The sequence below is a fragment of the Anser cygnoides genome, chromosome 5 (genome assembly GCF_040182565.1).
Source record: "Anser cygnoides isolate HZ-2024a breed goose chromosome 5, Taihu_goose_T2T_genome, whole genome shotgun sequence".
In the NCBI taxonomy this organism is placed as follows: Eukaryota; Metazoa; Chordata; class Aves; order Anseriformes; family Anatidae; genus Anser; species Anser cygnoides.
Window position 1 is genome coordinate 20,265,919 of NC_089877.1, and position 24,308 is coordinate 20,290,226.

Here is a 24,308-nt window from a genome sequence, read left to right on the forward strand (position 1 = left end):
TTTAATCTCATATACACAATTTATATATATATATTTATATTTACACACACACACACTATGGACATAGCACTGCTTAAATGCCTTCATTGCAGTACTTGCCCAGCACTTAAAACTGTTCCAAGGCTTCAGAAGCACAGGGTGTTTTTGAAGCATGACAGGTACTTAACTCCTGAAATACATTATCAGTAGACAGAGCCAACTATCTCTCACTAAGTCTCAGAGGTCATAGGTATTTTCCAAAGGAGGTATTCCAGTTCCCAAGAAGCTGATGCATCCCCTCCAACATCACAGTAATGCCTACATTTGTCCTTCTCATGCTCATAAGCACAAGGAGGACTATCCTTCCCACACTGGGGTGGGTTCAGACCTGAGGCACTGCAAGGAAGGCAACACCAGGAAGAGCAGGATGCTGCCCACACTCTGGGCAAAGCTCAGGGTGCAGGAATACTCTGAGCAAGGCTAATGCAGCCAACTGACGGCACAGCAGCTACGGTCCAGGGTCACACCACCCTCTTTCCGCAGCCCAGCTAGTACTGCAGCACAACACTGAGTCACAGCATTATGTCAAGCTGCCCTGACACAATCCACAGTGCTTGACATCATGCAGGAAGGCAGAAGTGCCTTTCCTGAGGAGACAGCCACAGAGCTCTCCAGGCCCTCCCATGACGCTGTAACGCACCCGCAGCGAGCGCCCAGCTCGATGGGGAGCAGCCACTGTGTAAATGCCATCCCACACGCATGCCCTCAGAAGCATCTGTGGAGGAGTGAGGGAGACAGGAAGAGCAGCCAACGTAGGCAAAAGAAATTCTGATGGTAGCTCCACTAGTTTACATGTCATTTAATTTCCTAATCCAATCAATTAGGTGAAGTACTTAAAGTCACGGCGCTGTAAGTTGCCTGGTGCTGTGATTTCTGCAAAGTACTTTTTTCTTTCTTTCCCTTCCCCCTCCTTTTGTGCCTTTTTTTTTTTTAAAAAGAAAAAAGCTTTTCCTTTTAAGCCAGTGACTGAGAATGACTGCTATCTTCATGTATCCACAGCAACAAAACTAAGGCACACGTTTTGCTCCCAGAAAATCTCCAAGGCAGTGAACTACATTATACAATTTTTACCATGGTATTTCCAGGGAGAAAACACACCCATCCTATCTTTGCCCTTCGTGGTAACTTCAGATCTAACAACACATTCCCAGTTTTGAGGCAAGTCTAGCTATCTTTTGCTTTCCTAAACCCACCATCCAAAACCACACAAACCAAATACATTTTCCATCTTTGGTTGCAGCAACTCCCTCTGCTCCAATCCTCCATCTGGTCACAGAGACACTGAACCCGGGCATGGCCCCTGTGCTGGCAGGGCACCACAGCATCAGCTGTGAGCCCATCAGCCATTATTACAAAATAATGGGTTCTTGCTGGGCCAGCAGCAAAACTCACTGCAGCTATGGCAGGCACTTACCAGTAAATGAAGAGCTGCTGTGCAGTAATTTAAAAGCACTGGTATTTGGCAAATGGTCTCAGCACTGGATGTGACCTAGTCAGTGAGTAAGGCAGAATTCAGATCTGTCTGGGCTAGGACAGCAGCATTTATGCCATCCAGAGAGTTCTTCATTTCAACGACTGCTGCACGAAGCAGCTTTCTGACAGCCTTAAGCACTGGATTTCCATGCATGCTCTCAGGCCCAAGTCCCCTTTTGTCTGGGGATTAAAAAAAAAAAAAACAAAACAGCTACACTGTGCCACAACCTTCCCTCTGGAGGAGGAACTGATTTAAATGGGATTGCTAGCACCACTGGGCCCAGGCAAAACTGAATGCACCTCTTCAAGAATCAGTGTTTTCTATGTTTGCTTTAAGACCCGCTGTAGAAATGAAGGTTGACTTAAGACACTGCAAGTCACCTGAAGTATTTTGTACTCAGCCAAGAGACCCTAAATCACTTATAAATCAACATCTTTACATTATTTAAGGAGTTTTGACATGCTTGTGTCAGGTCAGCTACAGTAATGTCACATCGCACAGTATTGCATCTACCTGAAAGCAGATGCAGTTCTTCACCTCCTCTCCCAATTCCTGTCACAGGCAAATCAGTATCAACAGGTCTCAAGTCTTCACATCTCTGTACCTCACATAAAGTGGAAGCAATACTTCACGTAATTGCTCCATCTTGGGTCCAAAATCATTGGGGGGGGGGGGGGGGGGGGGGGGGGGGGGGACCAGGTCAGGAAGGTTCCTGGTAACATCCCTGACCTGGGCCCCCGGGAGGCAGCAGACTTCCCCATGGGTAGGGTCTGGCCGACATACGGGGCCCTCTGTTCCCCTCAGAAGGGAGTGACCTATGACCATTACCCTTCTTTCCTTCTTGGTGGAGGCAGTCTCGAGGCGTGCAGTTGACTTCCTTGCCCTAGACAGCCTCCTGTGTGAACCTTCCCCCACACCTCCACTACCCTGTCCCTCGAGCTCCAGGGCCTCAAACCTGCTGTGTAAGGGCACCTGGTGAAGTGCCCTTCCTGGCAGGCAGGGAGGGGGCTCACCTGTGACGCCAAGCAGGGACCTGTTTCCATTCCTCTCCATCTCTCAGGTCCCCTCCCTCTGCCTGACAGCAACAGGGCAGGGGGTCCCCCACTATTTGGGGTGTGTCATGCCAGTGCCTTTCTCTCAGGCACAGCAAGGAGTGACTCCGCAGGCCTAACTCCTGCTCACACTCACTGATAGCCCTTACTCTCTGCACCTCCTCCTTGAGCTCCTCCACCAGGCTGATCAGCTCCTCCACCTGCCCACACCTCACGCTGGCAGCATCTCTGTCACCCTCCGATGGCAGCAACAGGCTCAGGCACCCCCTGCAGCCAGAGACCTGAACAGCCGCATTTTGGGGCAGGCACTCGGCCTGGGTCACCACAATCTTTTTGGTGACCGCTTGCCGACTAGTGGTGGCCATGGCTGGGTTTGCAGTCCGGCAGACAGCCGGCAGGTGAGCCGGAGTGGGGAGGGATCCTCCGCCCCCCTGTGCCAACCACCGCCCCTCACCCTGACTGACGCCCGGCGCCATGTTTGCCCGCCCGGGTCGCTGTGCTGCCCAGGGACACGGCCTGAATCCGCCTTTTGATAGCAGGAATTCTCTCTTAATACTTATTTGATATGTCTAGCTCAGGAAAGTTTTGGTTTTGCTTGAGGCAGTACAGGCAGTAGACTACATAAATAATTACTGCTTATACTTAAAAATGGAGGGAAACAGAATATATAGAGAGCCTATCCTGGAGCTTCAGAAATTGATAGAAAACAAAAAGCATCCAAGAAAATCCAGTGTTAAAACACTTCATTCCATTTTCCTTCTGTCATGGGATTTGATACAGTTACACAAGAGTTGGTCAAGTAGATTAAATGCTACAGGTGGAGATTAAACTGCAGAGGTAACAGCTGCTCACCGGCCACTGGTATTCCAATAGCACCACAGCTAACCAGCGTGTTTCTTGTTAGAATCACACCAGGCCCACAAGTTAATAAAAACCATAAATTCTTTCCTTACCGCCTGCCCTTCCCCTTCTGACTCACCATCAGCCTGGCAGAGGCTAAAACAGCTCTCTAAGTTTGAATTTCAAATGCGTGTCGATGTCCACTTTGCCCAGGTAGGACTATACTCTTGCAAACAAAAAGCTTGGCTAATGCCCATCCATTACAATTAGCATGCACTACTCTAATTAATTAAAAATGCCTCAGACATTTTCAAGAATCGGATGAGGTGCTATAACGAGGCTACATGAACTCAGGTCACTTGGCACAGTTTCTGCCGAGACAAAAACAACCGTCAAGCACAGGGTGCTGCACACAGACCATGGGTCCAGGACAGAATGGAGTACCCCAAGTCAGATGTTTTATGTGTAATGTAACATACATCATTTTTTTGACATAAGCATGAAGGAATAGGAAAAGATAGGCTTCTTTGTTGCCAACAGTTAAAGCACAGTAATAAACTCATGTTTTTCTTGCTCACCCAGAACCCCAGCAGGCTCCTTACAGAAATGCCTGCTCATACCATGCTGTAAATACTACCAGTGCACTGGGGCTGTCTGAAGTCCCTGGGTGAGCTGCTTCCTGCCCTGTGTGGATGGCTGGCCAAAGCACGTATTTGATCTTCAACTACAAGAATCAGAGAAATGCTGCTGTTGCTACCTACAGTGAGATTATAACTGAGAAATATGCTGTGGCTATGTCAAAACTTTGTATTTGTTCAGATACGAGCAAACTCCTGCTATGAAGATAACATCCTCTTGCGTCTGGACTGATTTAACATTACACAGCCTGCAGGAGATAGGGCAGGGGGACAATACCTCACAGCTGGATGGGAACAAGAGCCGAAAGTCAGCCACAGGAAGTCAAGCAAAGTCTGGACTTGGGTGGAAGAAAGTAGCTCCTCATTGTGGACAGGCTGTGAAGTATAAGTTGTTAAAAGTTCCTTAAGAAAAAACACCCAAACTTGGAAATACCAGTTGTTTCTTGTATCTGTTCCATGCCATAATATTCCCAACAATAAGCTAGGTACACAACTTCATCTCCAGTCAACACAAATCCAGCCAGCAATTCCACACTAGTTTCTTTCTATATTTTAAGCTGTCAGTGCAAGTGACTTGCATCAACCATTATCTGTTCCCAATTACTTCCACTTTCCTGCAAATATGATTAAGACCCCTACAATTACATGACAGTTCCTGACAAAAGAAACTGGTGATATTTCTCCATGACCTCAATATATACTTAGCTGTGTCCTCCCTGCACCACCCAGCTTGGAGGAAAACCCAGTTACTGGGGAAGGTGAGGAGCAGGAGTGTGGGAATCGAGATTCAACGCAGATCCATTCTCCTTCCATCAGAGAGGACAGATGGGTCTGCAGATTCCTCTGTACCAATGCAGCCTGCTAACAAAGCAACCAGGGACCTCAAGCTTCCTCTCAGCCCTGACATGCCCACTAGGACACAGGTTCTCAGGTGGGGTGAAATGCATGAAACTCCCCTCCAATTCCACGAAGCAAGGCCAGTTTATACAGACTAATGATCTGGCTCAACATATCCAAGGAACAAATGCATTCATTAGTTATCCTAAACAGCAGGATATTACAGTAAATTATGAAAAGCTGCTGTGTGAAGCTTTTCAAAAACTCTTTTATAGCTTCAAATACAGCTGGCATAGGAGACGTCCTTTGCTAAGAGGAAAAAAAATCTATAGATCAGTACCCTGTACTCAGAGTCCAGCAGTTCCCAAGTGCCCATAATGGTGCTACTTGCCAGCACTTACGAAGCAGCCACACACACAGTGTAAAGGCTTTGCTAACACCAATTCACATGTCCCACTTTCAAAGTAAACTCAAAAACATTTTCCTGTTCTCATCATCCCCCAAAGTCTGACATCCTTCCTCCATGAACCACCCAGCTCCTTTCTACATTTATAATGTTGTCTGTCTCACTCTGAAGAGGCATGAATAAAGGCATAGCCTAAATTCATGGGGTAACTAAAAAAAATTTCTTACACCCTTTGAAAATTTCCAAAATTCTAAGTATTTAAAAATACACTCTCATACCCTGCTCCACACTAATACCTCTTTACAGCCCCTAAACTGTCACTCCACACCTTCCAGCCTCTCCCACGCCCCTGCTGCTGTACTTACTGCAATACAGCTAGTGGCACAAGGGAGCAGACAGGAGAGCATTGGCCCTTTCACCTCCTATGTTTGCTACCATTAGTGCAAAGCGTACCGTCTGTGCCTCCCAGACATCACAACTGAGATGGAAAAAGATAGGAGAAAAAAAAACAATTCATCCCATTTATAAATTTCTTGGAGACAAAAAATTCATTCATGATCACACAAGGAAGTTTACAGCAGAAGAACGAACCAAACTCATACACCTCCTTTCATTAGTAGGCTCCAAGAACACCTTTTCCTTCAAGGGCAGTGTGTCCAGTCATTCTGTACTGTGCAAAAGAGGTCTGGAAGTATTTTGATTGTAGGGAGACATTTTTCTGTAACTCACTATCCCCCTACCTGAGGACAATTAATCACGTTCATTGGAACAGGCTGCCCAGGGAGGTGATGGAGTCACCATCCGTGGAGGTGTTTAAGGAGAGGGTAGATGTGGTACTTAAGGACATGGCTTAGTGGGCAATACCGGTAGGGGGATGGTTGGACTAGATGACCTTAGAGGTCTTTTCCAAGCACAGCTCCCATCCTGCAGCTCTACCTTTCTGTCAACAGCTCCAGGGTAGAAGCCAGAGCAGAGGAAGAGAGAACATTAGAAACAAACTGGTCAGTTTCCTCCCACCTCTCACTTGGTGATGGAGCTGTATTTACACTGGTCAGCAGCATCTGTCAGGGAATTTATGTAAGAGCAAGTGCTGTTTTGGCCAAGTTACTGAGTAAAAGAGATATTTTCAGGACAAACACTTCCCTCGACCCATTAGCTGCACCCACCTAACTACCTCTCAGTAGAGGGGACCAGCACGTGCGAAGAAGTCTCTCCTCTTTGTAAGAATAGTCGCACAAATGAAGCCAAAGGGCTGCAATGGGTTGAGAAAAACAATTCTTTCAATTCTTTTCTTTCAGAAAAGCATCGATACGTTTAAATAAAGATACTAGCTTAACAAGAACAAATGAACTGCAGTACTTCCCTTCAGCTAAGAAATCGGCAACACTTAATCAATTCTGCACTGATTGAACTAGTCCAATTACCAGAAAAAATAATATTGTACTGAAAAAGTTTTCTGGTTCATAGCCACCAGGGTTATCATCCCAGAATACCTCTTACTGATATAGTTTGTGATCCTTCCACAACAGGAGCAAGCTAAAGCAGGACACTTGTACTGCTTTGACAGGGATAGTAAACGTTATCGTCTATTCAGTAAAAGTATCTGCCTGCCCCCAATCACAGATGGGATCACCAGTGCATATTCTGGGAAATTCCCATTGCCGGGCAAGGGAATGCTGAACAGGGCGGATGAGTAGAGCCGGACACTTCAAAAGGGGAAGGCATCAGGGAAGAGAACACACACTTTACCCTCTGGTTCCTGGTTTCAGTTTATTTCTGTTTAAGGAGCACACAACTTCTGTGGATCTTGCTATTGGGCACATTTTGTAAGGGTGAAAGTAATTCCATTATAGATTTCTCTTTCTCTCTTCTGCTAACATTTCCTTTGTAAGATCAGCAAGTAAAGTTTCCATAAGGTCAAAATTGGCTTTCTACCCTCTAGAGACCCAGCTGGTCTTTTCAAGCTGTTTAACAGCCTTTATCTCCTGAAAATATTTCAGTTGTGTGGGTGGCTCCTCTGATTCCCCTTGCATTATAAATATATCTGCCAGCCCTGAAGACAGTATCAGGCACATATTATACAGCATGGTCACCAAGTGACATTTTTCTGTTGAATACACAAATTACAGGAGCACGTATGTCAAGGGTAACATCTATCTTCTAATGCCTATCAAGCAAAGACGACTTCAGTCTGGCCTCTTTATGAGTTGCTCTGATTCTGTGACAGTTGCCATAAAGCTGTCAGCTTTGCTCTCCCTTTAGGTGCATCACAGCCCATCTTCCCAGCCTGCCTCAGTCTCCAGCTCCTTCTGCCAAAGAGAGCTAGCCCTGCTCAGGAGCACCAAAGAGACTCTCAATTGAACAAAACATTCATCTCAAGAGTGGCAAAATCCCCAAAGTCCAGTAATTGAAGACATTCTGTGGATAACAAGACATCTGCTCCGTATTTGGGGTGCAACGTGCTCCAAGGAGTCTGACTCCTTACAGAGACCACTCAGTTCACAATACTTTTGTTGTTTCATATAGCAATGAAGAAAGCAGGCACAACACTGTGCTAATATGAACCAAGCGTGCATATATTAGCGTGTATACGTGTACATTCTAGCATCACCTTTTCTTTATTACAGGTACTACGTAGAAGATCAGTATCAAGAAAGATCATGACTCAGTCACCCAAGGCATTGCACCTGTCCGTCTCCAACACGAAAGGATTAGTTTGTACACGCCTCAGCCACAATATATGATTTTTGTACCTTATAATCTTTACTGTACATTTTCTCCCCCATTCCCATCAGGACAGGAGTTCTCATCACTTAGAAGAGGAGGCACTAAGGATCTGTCTACCTATTCACATTGGCTCAAGGCTTACCAACTCTGATTACGTTCACTGCTGGTTTCTAACACTAGTTTGCTGGTACAAACTGGATCTGCATAGCCAGTCTGAACCACACAGTGCAACAAGCTCAGCTGCACTTGGGTACAGCTAAGGAGAGCATACAGACACAGCCAGGAGAGACTGGGACAAGGCAGTCCAACAGTCACTTTAATCTTAGATGTGTAGGATGCTACTGAAAAAGGCAATCTGGCTCCTACTGTCTTCCGCCTACCTGCTCTTTACCTGCCTCCTCTCTCATGCTGACACTAGCATTCGGAACCAGCGGTGAAGCTGGTAACCCTGCAAAAAAATGTCTAACATAAGGAAAAGAGAGAAAAAACAGAGCCACAAGCAAGAGGAAGTCAGGACCGTGCCTTTCTGCAATATTCCAGACATACGTTACAAAAGCATTTAAGTACGTTATAAAAAGCAATCCTTGGAACTACAACCCAAGCATATTATCAAGTGCCACACAGAGAGTCCCAGAGAGGGGATACTTGAAATTTCAAGTAAGGCTCTTATGCCTGGGTCCACACACCTACACCTCGTATAAGAAAAATAATCGCAACCCTTGCTATTTAGAGGTTACAATCCAGCCATGCATACAAGATTATACAAGTTCTTAGTGAAGATAAACTTATTATCCGAACTACATATCAAAGCATTAATTCAGATTCAAAGTTGGTGCTAGACTGTATTTTATTTGTGTCATTGCAAATAAATTCATGTGTCCATTGAAATTCTGTCTACAGAGGTGTGCTCAGAGACGCTTGACAAGTTAACAAAAATTTAAGTGGGTCAAGCTTTTTATCCAGCAGCTGTACCAGCATCCTTTATCAACATCAATAACTATTGGACACAGTAGAAACTGTAAAATGACAGCCTAATCATGATTAATTCATCTGACATTTATGATAACAACATGATCTTGATGGACTCATTTAGCATTAACAGTGCTACTGGTCATTAATTCAGCTAAAGAATTTCCTTTTGCAACTTAATATTAAACATTGCAATTGATAATTATAATCTTGAAATATTACTTACTTTTCCTACACTAAATCTTGCACTTGAACTGTAAGAGAATGGGACTACTTCGATGGCTGCAAAGAGAATAGCATGAAAGATCTGTTTCACCTAAGACTTTCACCTATGCAAAACATGACCAAAATAATAAAGTGAAGCTTAAGTGAAAGGAATAAATCTGTCTGCAATTAGCCCAGAATCATCTAATGGTTTGAGTTGGAAGGGGCCCTTGAAGATCACCTCGTCTAATCCCCTGCCATGGGCAGGGCCATCTTTCACTACATCAGGTGGCTCAAAGCCCCATCCAACCCAGCTCTGAATAATTTCAGTTGTGTGGTATCCATGACTTTTCTGGGCAACCTGTTCCAGTGTCTCACCACCCTCATCGTGGAAAAATTTCTTCTTTATATTGACTCTAAATCTACCTTTCTTCAGCTTAGAACCATTGCCCTTTGTCCAATCGTTACATGCCCTGGTAGAAAGTCTTTTTCCATCTTTCACGTAACACCCCTTAAAACACTGAAATGCTGCAATAATGTCCCCCCAGAGCCTTCTCTTTCCTTGACTGAAGAACCCCAACTCTCTCAACCTCTCCCCACAAGGGAGCTGTTCCATCCCTCTGGTCATTTTTGCAGCCTTCCTCTGGACCGAATCTACAAGGCCTACATCTCTTGTAGTGGGGGCCCCAGGACTGGATGCAGCACTCCATGAGAGCCGAGTAGAGAGGGAGAATCAAGGGAGAATCCCCTCCCTCGCCCTGCTGGGCACACTGCTTTTGATCAAGCCCAGGATATGGTTGGCTTTCTTTCCATATACGCAAAATGCTAACCCTAACCCACCCTGGTGCTGCAGAGCTGAATACACCTCACCAACCCAGCCCCTTTGCAAATCACACCGCTAATTCCTTATTTCCCCTCTTCACACTTTATCCATATGCTGCGGATAGATTAGGCCTCCTTTTCTACATCTTTTCTCTGCTTCAACTGCCCATTCTCTGGGGGAAGGGACTGGCCCTCCTCCGTGTGGCAGCTCAAACCTGCTAAGCACTCCTGCAATTCAAATGACAAGAACTTAAAGGCCTTTAAAAATGAATGACAAATCTAACCCATGGTTTATGAGCTGTACATGGCTAATGAAGCACGCTTCTGGGGCTCACAAGAATCCTGGAAGGTGCAATTTATAAATTAAATCCAAAACATTAATAATCCCAGCACACTGATGGAGAAACAGCCCTTCTGGCAGGAGCCTGCTGCTCCGGGTTTGTCACTGCTGCTGAATCTCACGTCTCATGTCTTAGGCTGAAAATAAGCAAAATAACCCTTTCGGTAAAGAAGTACTTCCTAACATCCAACCTAAAACTCCCCTGTCGCAACTTTAGCCCATTCCCCCTCGTCCTGTCACCAGGCACGTAGGAGAACAGACCAACCCCCACCTCTCTACAGCCTCCTTTCAGGTAACTGTAGAGAGCGATGAGGTCGCCCCTGAGCCTCCTCTTCTCCAGGCTGAACAAGCCCAGCTCCCTCAGCCGCTCCTCGTAAGACTTGTTCTCCAGACCCCTCACCAGCTTGGTCGCCCTTCTCTGGACTCGCTCGAGCACGTCCATGTCCTTCCTGTAGCGAGGGGCCCAAAACTGAACACAGTACTCGAGGTGCGGCCTCACCAGAGCCGAGTACAGGGGCACAATCACTTCCCTCGACCTGCTGGCCACACTGCTTCTTATGCAGGCCAGGATGCCGTTGGCCTTCTTGGCCACCTGGGCACACTGCTGGCTCATATTCAGCCGACTATCCACCAATACTCCCAGGTCCTTCTCGGCCAGGCAGCTTTCCAGCCACTCATCTCCCAGCCTGTAGCTCTGCTTGGGGTTGTTGCAGCCCAGGTGCAGGACCCGGCACTTGGCCTTGTTGAACTTCATGCAGTTGACCTCAGCCCATCGCTCCAGCCTATCCAGATCCTCCTGCAGAGCCTTCCTGCCCTCGAGCAGATCGACACACGCACTTAGCTTGGTGTCATCTGCAAACTTACTGAGGGTGCACTGGACGCCCTCATCCAGATCATCAATAAAGATATTAAAGAGGACCGGCCCCAGTACTGAGCCCTGGGGGACTCCACTAGTGACCGGCCTCCAACCAGATTTGACTCCATTCACCACAACTCTCTGGGCCCGGCCATCCAGCCAGTTTCTAACCCAGCGAAGCGTACGCCAGTCCAAGCCCCGAGCAGCCAGTTTCTTGAGGAGAATGTTGTGGGGAACGGTGTCAAAAGCCTTACTGAGGTCAAGGTAGACCACGTCCACAGCCTTTCCCTCATCCACCAAGCGCGTCACTTGGTCATAGAAGGAGATCAGGTTCGTCAAGCAGGACCTGCCTTTCATAAACCCATGCTGACTGGGCCTGATCGCCTGCTTGCCCTGCAAGTGCCGCGTGATGACCCTCAAGATAATCTGCTCCATGAGCTTCCCCGGCACTGAGGTCAAACTGACAGGCCTATAGTTCCCCGGGTCTGCCCTGCGGCCCTTCTTATAGATAGGCGTCACATTGGCTAGCCGCCAGTCAACCGGGACCTCCCCCGATAGCCAGGACTGCCGATAAATGATGGAAAGCGGCTCGGCCAGCTCCTCCGCCAGTTCTCTCAGTACCCTCGGGTGGATCCCATCCGGCCCCATCGACTTGCGCACATCCAAGCTCCGTAGCAGGTCGCCAACCATTTCCTCATGGATAGCGAAGGCCACATCCAGCTCCCCATCCCCTTCCACCAGCTCAGGGCACTGGGTGTCCGGAGAACAACCGGTATTGCCGCTAAAGACTGAGGCCTCATTGCTAAGGGAAGGCTGCACATTGTTAAATTTAACCGCTCCAAGAGAAACTGCTCACAGCAACAGCGGCCGAGGGCACGGAGCCCCTTGCGGGCAGATGCACGTCCTGCTGCTCCCACTGCCCTGGCTGTTTGGTCACTCTTTCTGCAGCTCTGCCTACCAACACAGAGGTGAGGTTTTGACACTGTGGATCAAAACCTCTGATAATTTAAAGAAGCAAATTAAATCCATTTGGTACAATTTGATGCAGACGGTGAATTATTTTTTTTTTTTAAACAGGATCTGGAGAGTAAGTTTAAAAATAAATGCCGCTGTTTTGTGTGCTGATACAAGAGGTAAAGCCTGTTCTTTTTCCAAAGCCCCTCTCAATCCTCCTTTCTACACATGGCTGAAGCCAAAAGTCAGGTTCAGAGCCTGCAGTTAACATATTCGGTAAAGGGAGAAGTCATTTTTATTAATCAGACATCTGTAATGCAAAGGAGGGCCTTCCGATGGAGATTTTCCTGTAGCCAGGTCCAGCTCAGAATTACAGAAAACCCCAAACCACACCACTAGCCATTTAAGGGCAAGATCTTGTGATCCAAGCAAACAACTTCTTGAGAGACCCACAGAACTGGAGCAGTACAAGATGCTTTTGCATATAACATCCTGCTAAAGCCATCGTGTGTAAAATGCTCTGAGTATCTAACAAGAAAATATTTCCCTCCGGTGAGGACTCGGCATGGTTTTGATTTTCCCCTATACACCTTAACAGAGCCTGAAAATACAAATCAGTCTCCCCCAAGCGTATTTGGGTGTAGAGTATTTCAAGCTCTAGCTACCTCAAAATCTTGCAACAGCAGAAGGAGTTGAGTGCTGTCATCTCACTTAACTCTGCTGACTGCAGAAAAATATACTCGAAAGTCGTTTCCTCACTCAGCTAATTCATCTTCCCTGCATGGCCATGCGGCAGCAGAACAGTGTGCTGGTGACAGGCGCTGATGCACTGGCTTTTAATGTTCATTTCATACATCTTGTTGGACTGAAGCCATGACAGAGGCGTTTGTCATTCCTTCCCCTCCAAGCTTGTACTAAAACACAAACAAGGTCCTCACTACACCATGGGATAAAGAGCAGTTCGTTTTCTTAAAGCAACACCATGTACTGCTTAAAGGATTTAATTCCTTTTAAAGACATCCTCCTAAAATACAAACTTAGTTTTAACTTTCAAAAATAAGAATTATGTTGTAGCCTAATTCTCCCACATTCTCCTCCGGACATTCAAATAACCTCTCAAATACTCCGGAGAACTATGCCCTCCCAAAATCTGAGCATTAGAAGGCTCTTTTTAAAGTTGCACACATAACAGAGCTTTGACTTTTGAGGTTAACTCGAGCTTCATAAATATAGCACAATGTCAAGAACTGCTTTCAGTAAGTACCAAAGTGAATGCTCTTATTTGCATTTTTCCCCAAATGTCAATACTTCACTTGAAATATAAATTGAGAGTTTGGAGGGGGGAAAAAAAAGGACTTTCTGTAGCAGTTGTGCTACAATTACAAACAAGGTGGAAAAGTCACAAGTCTACTTGTTCTAAAAGCCTAAATGCCATAGGACCTGTCCTTTCTTTAAATTGGTGCCTAGCTGCATCTTTTAGTGTCAATTTTTTTTTTTTTGGTAAGTCAAGCTCCCAGTGACCAGAAACAATCACACAGTGATGGCTCTGTTTAAAAATAGAGTCCTTTTATATGCAGGACACACTAAGATAAAAATCAACCTCGCTCTGAGCCCCCTTTTGAGATCTGTGTTTAAGTACAATGGTTTGTTGGTGGGCTTTTGGTGGGGGTGGGGGGGGGGGTGCAGCATAGGAGGGATGTCATTTTAGTTCGGTTCCAACTTAAGTAATGTCCAGGTGTTATTTCAACCTCTGTTCAAATCACCAGTAACCAATTAAGCACACAACTCTGTTGGTTGCTGTAGCTGTTTTTCCCCCAGTTAGCTAAATTTAAGGGACTGTTGAAGTTTCCTCCTTGCCAGCACAGATCACAGCCACCACTGGGGATCTGCCACTCTGGGTTGAATCATTATCCTCTGCTCCACACCGCAGCCACATGTTTCGTGTTATAACGAAGTACAGCCAAGGGTTCTTGAAGGCTCAGGCACAGTGATATTTTTTAAAAGATTATGCTCTCATCTCATGGTTGCATAACGAGGCACAAGCCAAACTCTGCTTCCCTGCAATTTCCCTGCCGCCACTAACATCTGACATCGTTCCCAGCCTGGACACCCAGACGTGAGGAAACAAATTCAACTTCTCAAACTTAGGAGGAGCAAGCATCATCTCCAAGTCCCTCAACAGCCCCCAGCCTTGGCAATTCAACGGACTCCGAGAGCGAACTGGCTCCCACCCCGCAAGCAGTTTGGCTTGATGGACACCAGCGATTTGGCAACTCCTGTTTGTTACCACAGATCCACACTGGGTTGGGATTGCTCCTGACCTATTGAGAAATACATAATGAGCACCACATGTTCCCCAAGCGCTCTGGGATGTAACCGAGCGCGGCAGAAAGACAAGAGAGCTACAGAAACAGCTCAATAGATAAACACAAGCATTTTGACTTTGGTGTGTCTTGTAGCGAGACATGCAATGACTCTCGCTCCCTGCCAGCTTTGGGGAGCCTCTATCCCTAACGTGCCCGAGAACATTAGCAGCAGTAAATCTGCCGCCCAGCTGCTGCAGAAGGCTCCCATCTGTGCAGCTGGAGCCCGACTTGCAGCTGCATCACGATACACAAGTCACTGCTGCAGGCCACGTGCGCAGTGTGTACATGCTGTGAACACATTACACAGCCACATCTAAAGGCTTGTGATAAACAAGATAGGTTGCATAAGAGAAACACTACCAGAGGCCCATTTGCAAACTGTATTTAAAGTCTTAGAGGAATAAAAAGCTGCTTTAAGAGTTTTTAAGTTAGTTTTTAAGTTTTAATTACATTCAAAGAAAGCAAGTGGCCTTCACTCTAGTTCCCAGAGCAAGTCAGCAGCAGAGCTCCAAGCCTCCTCAGCCCCACAAACCACCGTTCTCACTGCTACAGCTGCAGTCATGCAAAAGATACACACTGCCATATGTATTTACAGCACTGCAAAATATAAAACCCAACACAGAAATCAATGCTAGGCCATACTATGAAAAGTGACATGCAGGAGGCAGACAAGTCTCAAAGCAGAGACCCCAGATAAGATGGTGGAGAGGAGGATGCTGCACCAGCAGGCAGATGAGGTGGAAGAGCAGCGTTCAATCAGGAAAACCAGCTTCTTCAGCTAGGGGCTGAAGAATCTGCCAGGATTTAACCCCACCTTGCACAAGGACTTACAAACAAGCGCAGGAGTCTCACCACAGCCCCCCTTCCGGGGCCTGTTGCAAAGCCCAGCAGAGGCAGTGGTTAATGGAAAGTTTGAGCGTTTTTTCCAAAGCTGTCCAAATAAACTGTCACCGACTCACAAAAAAAAAAAGTGCCAGTGTTAGATACCAGATATAAGAACCATCAGACAGTAATGGAAGCAGAGAAATGAATATACTGCATTATCTCAGAAAAAGAAAGAACTTAAAAAGAAGTAAAATAGGCTAGAGCATCACTAAATTCAGCCTCCAAAGGTCCGCTCTTTAATTATCTAGTGCATACTCCAGACAAAGAATGCATTACTTTTACTGTTAGCTGCCTCAGTGCAATTTCATTTTCTATAAGGAGCGCCCATAAGATATGATGAAGCAAATGTCAGGAGCAAAATAAGTAACGTAGAGTACAAATTTCAGTGACAATTACTTCCCAGCAATCATTTCATCATTTGCAAGATTTTACCGCATTGGGTTAATAGCTATTTAGTTTGTTACATAATGAGATCCCTGCAAAATGCAAAAGAAAAGAATTAGCGGCTGGAAAAAAGTAACAACCTAACTGGTTCTCAGAGCAAAACTTAATTGGCAGATTAGCTTTCTCAAGGAGATTTATCCACACGCTCCTTCTATTTGACACTGCAGTCCTTAGCATTTCCACTTAAAATAAGAATTTTACACTGCAGATTACAAGTGAAGATCCTTCATCTCCACACTCACATAGCAGAGGAGTAAAAAATAATAATAATAATCTGGCAATGAGTAATGCAGGAGAGAGCTTACAACATGAGATGCAGCTTCCTTAAAAGAACAGAAGTTCCCAGCTACCACACCAAACCTCATTACACTCACTGCTTGGCACATGGCATTTCTTGCATATTCTGGGGACCTCACTCAAGGCTCACTGAAGCTAACGGGCTTCAAAAATAAAAAAAAGCAGGTTCTACAATGGAGCTGGGTCCTAAACTAAGCAGTCTAATTGCAAATTGAAGTATTCTAATCACATACATTGTAGGGAAGAAATTCACAGACGTTCTCACCTGAAACTTAAGAGCTCTTTCCCTCTACCACTGAGCTATCACCTCAATGGGCCTGATCTCAGTTCCAAGACATGGAAGAACAAGTTTGGAGTCCTCTCAGTGGGTGTGCTGGATTTCAAGCATAAATAAGTGCACGTTTCTTGCACTAGCTCTGCCATTGATCTCCATTTCAATTTATGAGGTCAACAGGCAAGAAACAAAGATAAAAGCACTACCATGAATCCCTCCCCCCTAAAACACAGACCTGTTTACAAACACAGACCTGTTTACAAACACGTTCCCATTGGCAGAAGAAAAGAGACTGTGGTTCCATGCAAGCTCTGTGATGCCATAGACCAGCGTGAGCGTATTTTAACATTCAAGTAACCTCTTTTATACCAGATTAGTTTGAAGAAGGGATTGTCTCAAAAAAAAAAGAGAGCAGAATCCCCTCTTTGCAGCAGGATGGATGTAGAGTACGAAATCTACAAACCTGCTTCGCCTAAAAACTAATCTGAGAACACTGTATTCTTGCACTATGGAGGGTCAGTTTTAAAGCTGGGACCCACTGGCATTTACACAGTTGCTGTCAGCATTCAGGTATCCGGCTGCAATAAATACACCTACAGAAATACGAACAGAAGACAGAAACTCCAGACCTTGTTCAAGTCCCAAATGCTCAACAACATACTCTATGGGTTTGCAAATTTATTGAGATTAAAAGGCACACAGATACCTAAAGGGATTTTCAAGAGCACCTAAGCAAGTTAAAAGCCTTTGAAAATCTTACTAAGCATCTGTTCCCATCTTTAGAAACTTAAATACATTTGAAACCCAACCCCAAGAGCATACTAAAAGCAAATCCAATCTGGGGATTTTAACAAGCATACTAGACCTCAAATTCTCCAAAAAATTGTTTACACACACTTGTCTTAGTTGAGGAAAGCTTTTAGATGTCTCCCTTCCAGACTGCTTAACATGAGCAATGGGAAAAGCGTGCATGTGAATGAGTGATGAATCTAAGAACAAGAAAAGACAGGGCAGTCTACGGGACAGCGTGCTTAGCAGGGGTTCAGAAGAAACGCAATCATGCAACGTGACCTGGACAGTCATTTTCCCTTTGCCTGGGCTTTCCAACATTTTTCAGTCTGGTGAACTGACACGCTTTTGGGGTCAGAGAGCCTCTCTTACCATACACCCATAAAGGGGCTAGCACATAGCCATCTCTGTGACCTCTGCCAACGCCTCTAAGCACGGCGCTAACTCAAACACTGCCTGGTTTCCAGACCACGGCCCTCACGTGGCCCCAGCGCTAGCCCCATTTCCTGATGGGACCCTGGTTAGTCGGGTAGCAGGCAGAACAACCTGAGCCTACCACGGGTGTGCATGGAAAACCTGTAGTCAGTAGTTAATGCCACTGCTCAAATTAAAGGATTTTTATGTACTAACATGTTTTAATGGGTTTTTCTTCGTGTAGATGTACGCACATACATATTATGCATGAGATATCTATAACAAATGTATTATATACATATAGAAATGTATTCTATACATATATCTATAAAATCTCTATTATAAAGATCTTTTATAGATATAGAGATTATATATATACATATAAATATATATGCAGACACAGAAGGCGGCAAGCAGCAGGCTCCTGGGCATGTAATTGGTATTTTATAAAGGTCACCTTTTCATGCAGGAAGAAAGACTGCTCAAGGTTAATTAAATTAAATTCTACATTTATTCAAACTCTCCAAAGGAAAGATTTTAATAACATCGTTAAATAACAGCCAGCATTTTTAAAAGAACTTTGAGGATGTGATTATCAGATAAGTCTTAGCACAAGACAGAGAAGTTCAACTTTGTTGTATGTGCTTTATTTCTCAACTCCTTTAGAGTTGTTGGGGTTTTTTGTTTTTATATTATGGGCAGTAGTTTACTACCTCTGAGCTTCTGCTGTTAACACTGCAAAACTCGTGTACAACAACTGTACAGCGCATACAGGCCTTCAGATGGCAATAAGAGCCTTCCAGTCGGGACCATTATGCTGATGTGTGTTAACACAAAACCCAGCAAAAGAAATCCTGTAGCAATAAAACAACCGTAATTTCAACCGTTACACTTCTGGGTGCTTGCTGTGAGCATGCAACAAAATACAAACAGGGAGAAGCATGCAAGAAAACTTACACACTCTTCAATTCAAGACAACAACAGGTATAACACAAGCATCCTAATTGCATTAGGATATTTTTCTCTACATGCCTACAAGGCCACAGGGTTGGCTTGCACTCTGGACAGGGCACCCCTGTCCCCATGGGAAATCACACTGGAAAAAAAGAACGAACAGCAGGGGAAGAAGCCCTGCAGCACTGTGTGCTTCCACCAGGCATGTGGAGCAGGAGCATAGTGACAGGACAAGGAGTAATGGCTTTAAATTAAAAGAGAATACACTTAGATAAGATATTAGGAAGAAGTTCTTCACTCAGAGGGTGGTGAAGCACTGGCACAGGCTGCCCAGAGAAGCTGTGGATGCCCCATCCCTGGAGGTGCTCAAGGCCAGGCTGGATGGGGCTTTGGGCAGCCTGGGCTGGTGGGCAGTGTCCTGACCATGGACCTAGATGATGTTTAAGGTCCCTTCCAAGCCAAACCATTCAGTGGTCCCATGGTGCAGAGGAGCCAGGGTGAACAGCCACAGCCTGTTTTCACCTAGAGAAACCCCAATAACAAGTTGTGTTCTCAGACACCTAGCTGTTTCCATCTAATAAGCAGAGGCAAAAAGCCCATCAGGGTCTGTGCTCTGTACATAGGGTTCAGAGCATTTAAGTTATTGTTACAGCAGCACTGTTAAATATAGACTACTTAAAAAGAAAGATTCCCTACCACAGATTTCATTAGCAGCAGACGTACTAGTAGAATCAGATATCTACTGTCTGGACTAATTAAAGCAACTAAGAAAGCCTCTTTTTCTGAAAAGAAAAAATCTCTAGGAAACATCCCACCCTCTGTTTATAGATCCTGTGTAGGCCAGATTCTATTATATGAATTATTGGTGGGCTGACTTCATTGGGAACCTGCCAGTCTACACCAAAATGACGGCAGGAGAAGTCTCTCAGTTCCCATGTTGCTGCAAACACTTCTGTCCTCCCACTAGCTCTACACGTTTAATTAGATCCCTCAGCATGGTGAAGGCATTCATTGCAATTCATTGAACTATACGTAGCCAAGACACCAACATCTGCTCCTGCTCCCAACAGGAGACAACAAGCACTTCCAAGCCTTGCTCCCTAGGACCTGCCTTCCCTCAAATGCTGCGAGATGCTCTTTCCAATCTGCTGTGATCCGTCAGATTTTATTTTATTTTTTGCGTGACAAAGATTTCTTGCAATTGAAATAATAATAATCTGCATATCTCCCAACATACTGCATGTAAACACGTAGGTGTTCGCAAATACCTTGTGTTTTCCAGGGAGTGGAAGAGGATTCCTCATGCTAGGTGATCAGACTGGGTAGGAAGAGGGACAGGGCTCAAACTACCTGACGAGCTGCAAGTCTTCAGCTACAGGTCATAACGGGGCTTGCTAAAACACAGCTCCATTATCATGCGCTGACTGCTGAAAGCAATATTTCCCACAGTTTATAAAAGGTAAAAACAGACTCCTTTAATTAGAAGCTGGATTCATTCATTAGATGGAGCTGCATTTCATATAAATTTGTAAAGGCTTTTTTAAATTAATAAAAAAGAGTAGCTGTGTCTCTCTTGATGAAAGAAATCTTTCCCTAGTATTTTTTAACATATACACATCAGTAATAAAATGCAATACATATATTCATAAGTTTACATTTGCATTACCTTTCACATCCCTGCACACATTTATCAGTCTCTTTACTTGCATGGAAAAGTTAACTGCAGACTTTTCTCTCTTGAACAAAGTGCTGTCAGAGGATCCTCAGATCCTCATCAGAAGCTAAGGGTAAGAATCGCTGTTGCTCAGGCTAATTCCTTTTGTGCTTGTCTTCTTGGAGGACATCTCCAGACAAGTACAGAGACAACACATTTCTTAAGTTGTAGGCAAATGACTTTTTCACCTAGACAAGGTTTTAGAAGTGTCCTTAAAAAAAGGAAAGGTGAATGTGACTAATCCAAAATTGTTTCTCATTTCTGTTAGGTTTGCCAGGCTGTTTGTTGGCTTAGCCCTGGGCAAGAGGCTACCTCTGTCGCTGCTGTGCCTTGCAGTTTAATTCTCAGGCATCTTAAATCCAGGGCTCTAGCTGATACTTTTCCCATAGCCAGGGCACTGGTAACACTTCTCTCCAGTGTGGGTTTACCGCAGTTAAATAAATGCTGAGCTCATGCTGTAGCTTTTCCCACAGCAGAGGAACTAACTAAATACCTCTTCTGCTTGAGTGAACCCGCTTCACGACATACTTAGGAGTCCTTACCTTTGCAGTTCCTGCCTCCCTGTACCATGTTCAGTTTAAATTGGTCAGTGAACAGCCAGGGTGGGGGAATTAGGAGGACAGAGCAAGAACACATGAGTTTTCACCTAGGCAAGGGAAGGAAACTGCTGGAGAACGCTGAAGTGAGCGAGCAGAGGAGGAAGTCACCGTACCAAGCACACGTATTAGGACACCTGTGCGTCCTAACTCTGATCATGATAGGGAACATCCAGGCCAACTCCCTACTGTGTCAGCTCGGAGCAGGGACACGAACCAGTCTCCTGCAGTTTAGGGGATGCGTTACGAACTGGGCAGCTTGGGGCGAGTCTCACAATGGCTACTAGAGAAACCACACTACTTGGCATAAACAATCCGACACTTGTGGGTCAGAGGGAATAGGAGGATGTTCCTATCAGAATTTAAATTGAGTTTGTAGTGCCAGATCCTCACATATGAAAAAAATTGAAGCACACTCATTTGAGCAAATAGGGCAATATTAACACCATGGAATTTGTGGTTAATTCCTTGACTAAACAGAGTCTGTCTTCTCTGGAGCTGTGGATGTTCACACCACTTGAGAGAGCTGACTCCTCAGTTTCCTCTCAGGTCAAGAACTCTCTTAACATGTCGGCTGGAACACAGCCACATTGGTCTTAGACACAAGAGAAAACAGTATCATCTCTGATGTTTATGATTTATCTACATGACCTAGGATGTTTAAGGAACACTCCCATGCTTCTGCTCCTTATTAAGGATCCTAACATTACTCTCCTGAGAGCCCTGCTTCACTAGTAGCAGATGCTTCCCAACGAGTTGCAAGAAGACGATTTGATTTTAGTGATATTGCCAACCACTGGCATTTGGCATAAGATCAATTTTCTTTTTTGTTGTTAACTACAACACACAAAAAGGAAAAGGAGAACAGACTGCACCAAGCCACATGTTAAGTCATGTTATTTAACGTGCTAGCGGGTGCTCAGATACAATACCGACAAGGAAGAAATACAAAACACTAGCATGGTTTCTTTAAATGCACAAAGACAGGAGAATTCCCAGAAACATCAACTCCAGCAGAGCTACCATTTCATCCAAAGTTGTCTTTTTCTTCAAACACATCTGCCCTTAATACAAAAAACCACCTTTTCTCCTTTAGCACTAACTCAAGACATCAGCAAACCTCACCAAGCAGCAAGCACAGTACTTCAGTTTAGCTCCAAATCAGTAAAAGATGTGTAGTTCTCCCTTTAAAACACGGGCATTTATTCACTCTTCTTTCTATTTAGGAATGAAATAGTCTTGCGGGGGTTTATGGAAGTGCTGTGCATTTGGGTTTTTTGTTTGTTTGTTTTTAATGCTGTTTTAAGTTACACTTAACTTACACGAAATTACTGGAAAAGGAAAGATCATGGTGAAGCGCAGAAAAGCTATGAAATAATAGAGCAGGGGACAAGTCACAGGGGAAGGAGACAGTACAGGGAATGTTATGTGGTTTAATTGTCTGAAAAGTCAAAAAAATATATAGACGTAAACAATATACTTTAAAAGGTTTTCAAATAATAGGAAGGTAGCCTTTAGGCACTGATGAGTTCAAACACTTCAAAAGACTTGAGTCACTGGGGGCAGACCTAACTAAAAACTCTCAATATCACCTTTAATTTTGATAGTATCTCGTTAAGGGCACAGCTTGACATCATGCCTGTAACAGTATAGTTTCCAAGCTTTTATCTTCCACTGCAAACCTAACTATGAAACAGTATCTGATATTTAGTAAAGTAACATTTTTTTAAAAAAAATCATAACTATTGCAAATTTCATAGAATTGTATAATAGTTTTGGTTGGAAGGGACCTTTCAAGGTCTTTCAGGGATCTTTAGGGACCGTTTAAGGATCATGTAATTCCAACCCCCCTGCCAATTTAGAATGGCTTCATTAATGATTTTCATCTGGTTAATAACTGAGCATAGAACAAGAAACAAAACTAACAAGCAAGCATTTGGCTCTAAAATTAAGCATAATCTAGAAAATACACCACAGAGTTATGTAATTCATTTTCTATACCACTCATTTGAAATAGCATATGATTAGAATAACCCTAATATGTACCATAGCGTTCAATGCTTCAGCTTCCTTGGCAAGGGACGCAGATCTATGTGGTGAAGGGCTGGGGGGAAGGAAGGAAACTTTCTAGCATTGCGCAGTTAAATTTGTGTCTAGACTGTAAGTCTTTGAAAGCATAATATTGTTTTTAAAAAGAAGTGCTATTCATATCATGAATATTATTTTGGAGGGGGGTAGGGAAAGGCAGCAGGGGAACGAGCCAAAAAAATCCCTCCCAAAGTAAACATATGTACTCCTCTGCCTGTGTCTTTCATTTAGTCAAAAGCCCACTTGCTAGTACTGCAAACCACTGGTGGAGCTGTTCTCAATGTATCCAAAACACCAAGCAACCCTCTAACTGAAGAAGTATCTGTCAGAGCAGCTTCCACACCGTCTCCCATCAAACAAGCAGGAAGCTGATGTTCTCGTTTTTACTCCTGGCTTTGCCATCGATTCACCTTGACCTTGGCAAAGTGAGCAAAACGCTGCCGCAGCCCACAGCACAGCTTACAGAGGCCTGGGAAGAATCAGCGTGCAGAAATTTTGATGGGCACAGGCACTTGGAAAACTAGGCCAAAAGAAAGTACAGCAACACCACCGCCACGTGCACCATTTCTGACTGCACGGAGATCACGAGTCCATTAGAAAGGGTGTCAGCTCTTCTGCACTTTCACCTCCCATGTCTCCAGGTATCAGTTTCTCTCTACATCTATTGACTAGGCAAAAGAGAGCAAAAGCCTGAAGGGTCAGAGGCATTTCACCATCTAAGCACAAACGGATTTTAATAAAGAAATTCACAAAGAGATGAAGATTTGGAGGTTACCGTTAGTTATGCAGATATTAAGAGTGCAAGCCCTGGAAAAGCATGGATGCATCTGAACTGTGTCGTTTGCGCTCCTTTCTCTCACAAAGGGATGTTTTGCCACCCACATAGCACTACTGGAGACAACATGCAGCAAAACACACGCAGATGTGTGCGTTCACAACAGGCACGGCAGGAGCTTTGTGAGGGCACTGGGGATGTTACGGACAGACTTGGATATTCAGAACACACTCTGAGAAAAAACCAGCTGCTAGACAGCACAGCGGTTCTGGGACCGGACCAGATCAGATCACTGGCACTGTGAATACCTTGCAACCCTACCAGCACTTGTTCTGACCAGCTGAGAGGCCTCTTAGATGCAATCCTTTATACTTCCAGGCCCGCATTCAGAGGCGCTGCTCTGCGGGCCACGCTGCTGGGAACAGGCACTGTGGAGTCTCACCACCTTCACAGGAAAGCATTTCTAGGATGCCACAGAGGTGAACGGAGGCAGCTGAGCTTAAGCTCTCATTCAAGAGAGCAGAAGACACCCCACAGGAGGTTGACTGCCCCAC

General features: G+C 44.8%; 1 protein-coding gene across 5 annotated transcripts in view; it reads right to left on the bottom strand.

Moving 5' to 3' along the window:
• TSPAN4 (tetraspanin 4) overlaps positions 1–24,308 on the bottom strand; it is a 412,293-nt gene that overhangs the window by 351,580 nt on the left and 36,405 nt on the right. Inside the window, exon 1 of one of the 5 annotated variants that reach the window (XM_048058648.2) lies at positions 1,259–1,330. The exons of the other annotated variants lie outside the window; for them this stretch is intronic. The gene's annotated coding sequence lies outside the window, so the exon portion shown is untranslated. Of the gene's footprint in view, positions 1–1,258; positions 1,331–24,308 lie in introns of those variants that run through there. 5 annotated transcript variants of the gene reach the window in all.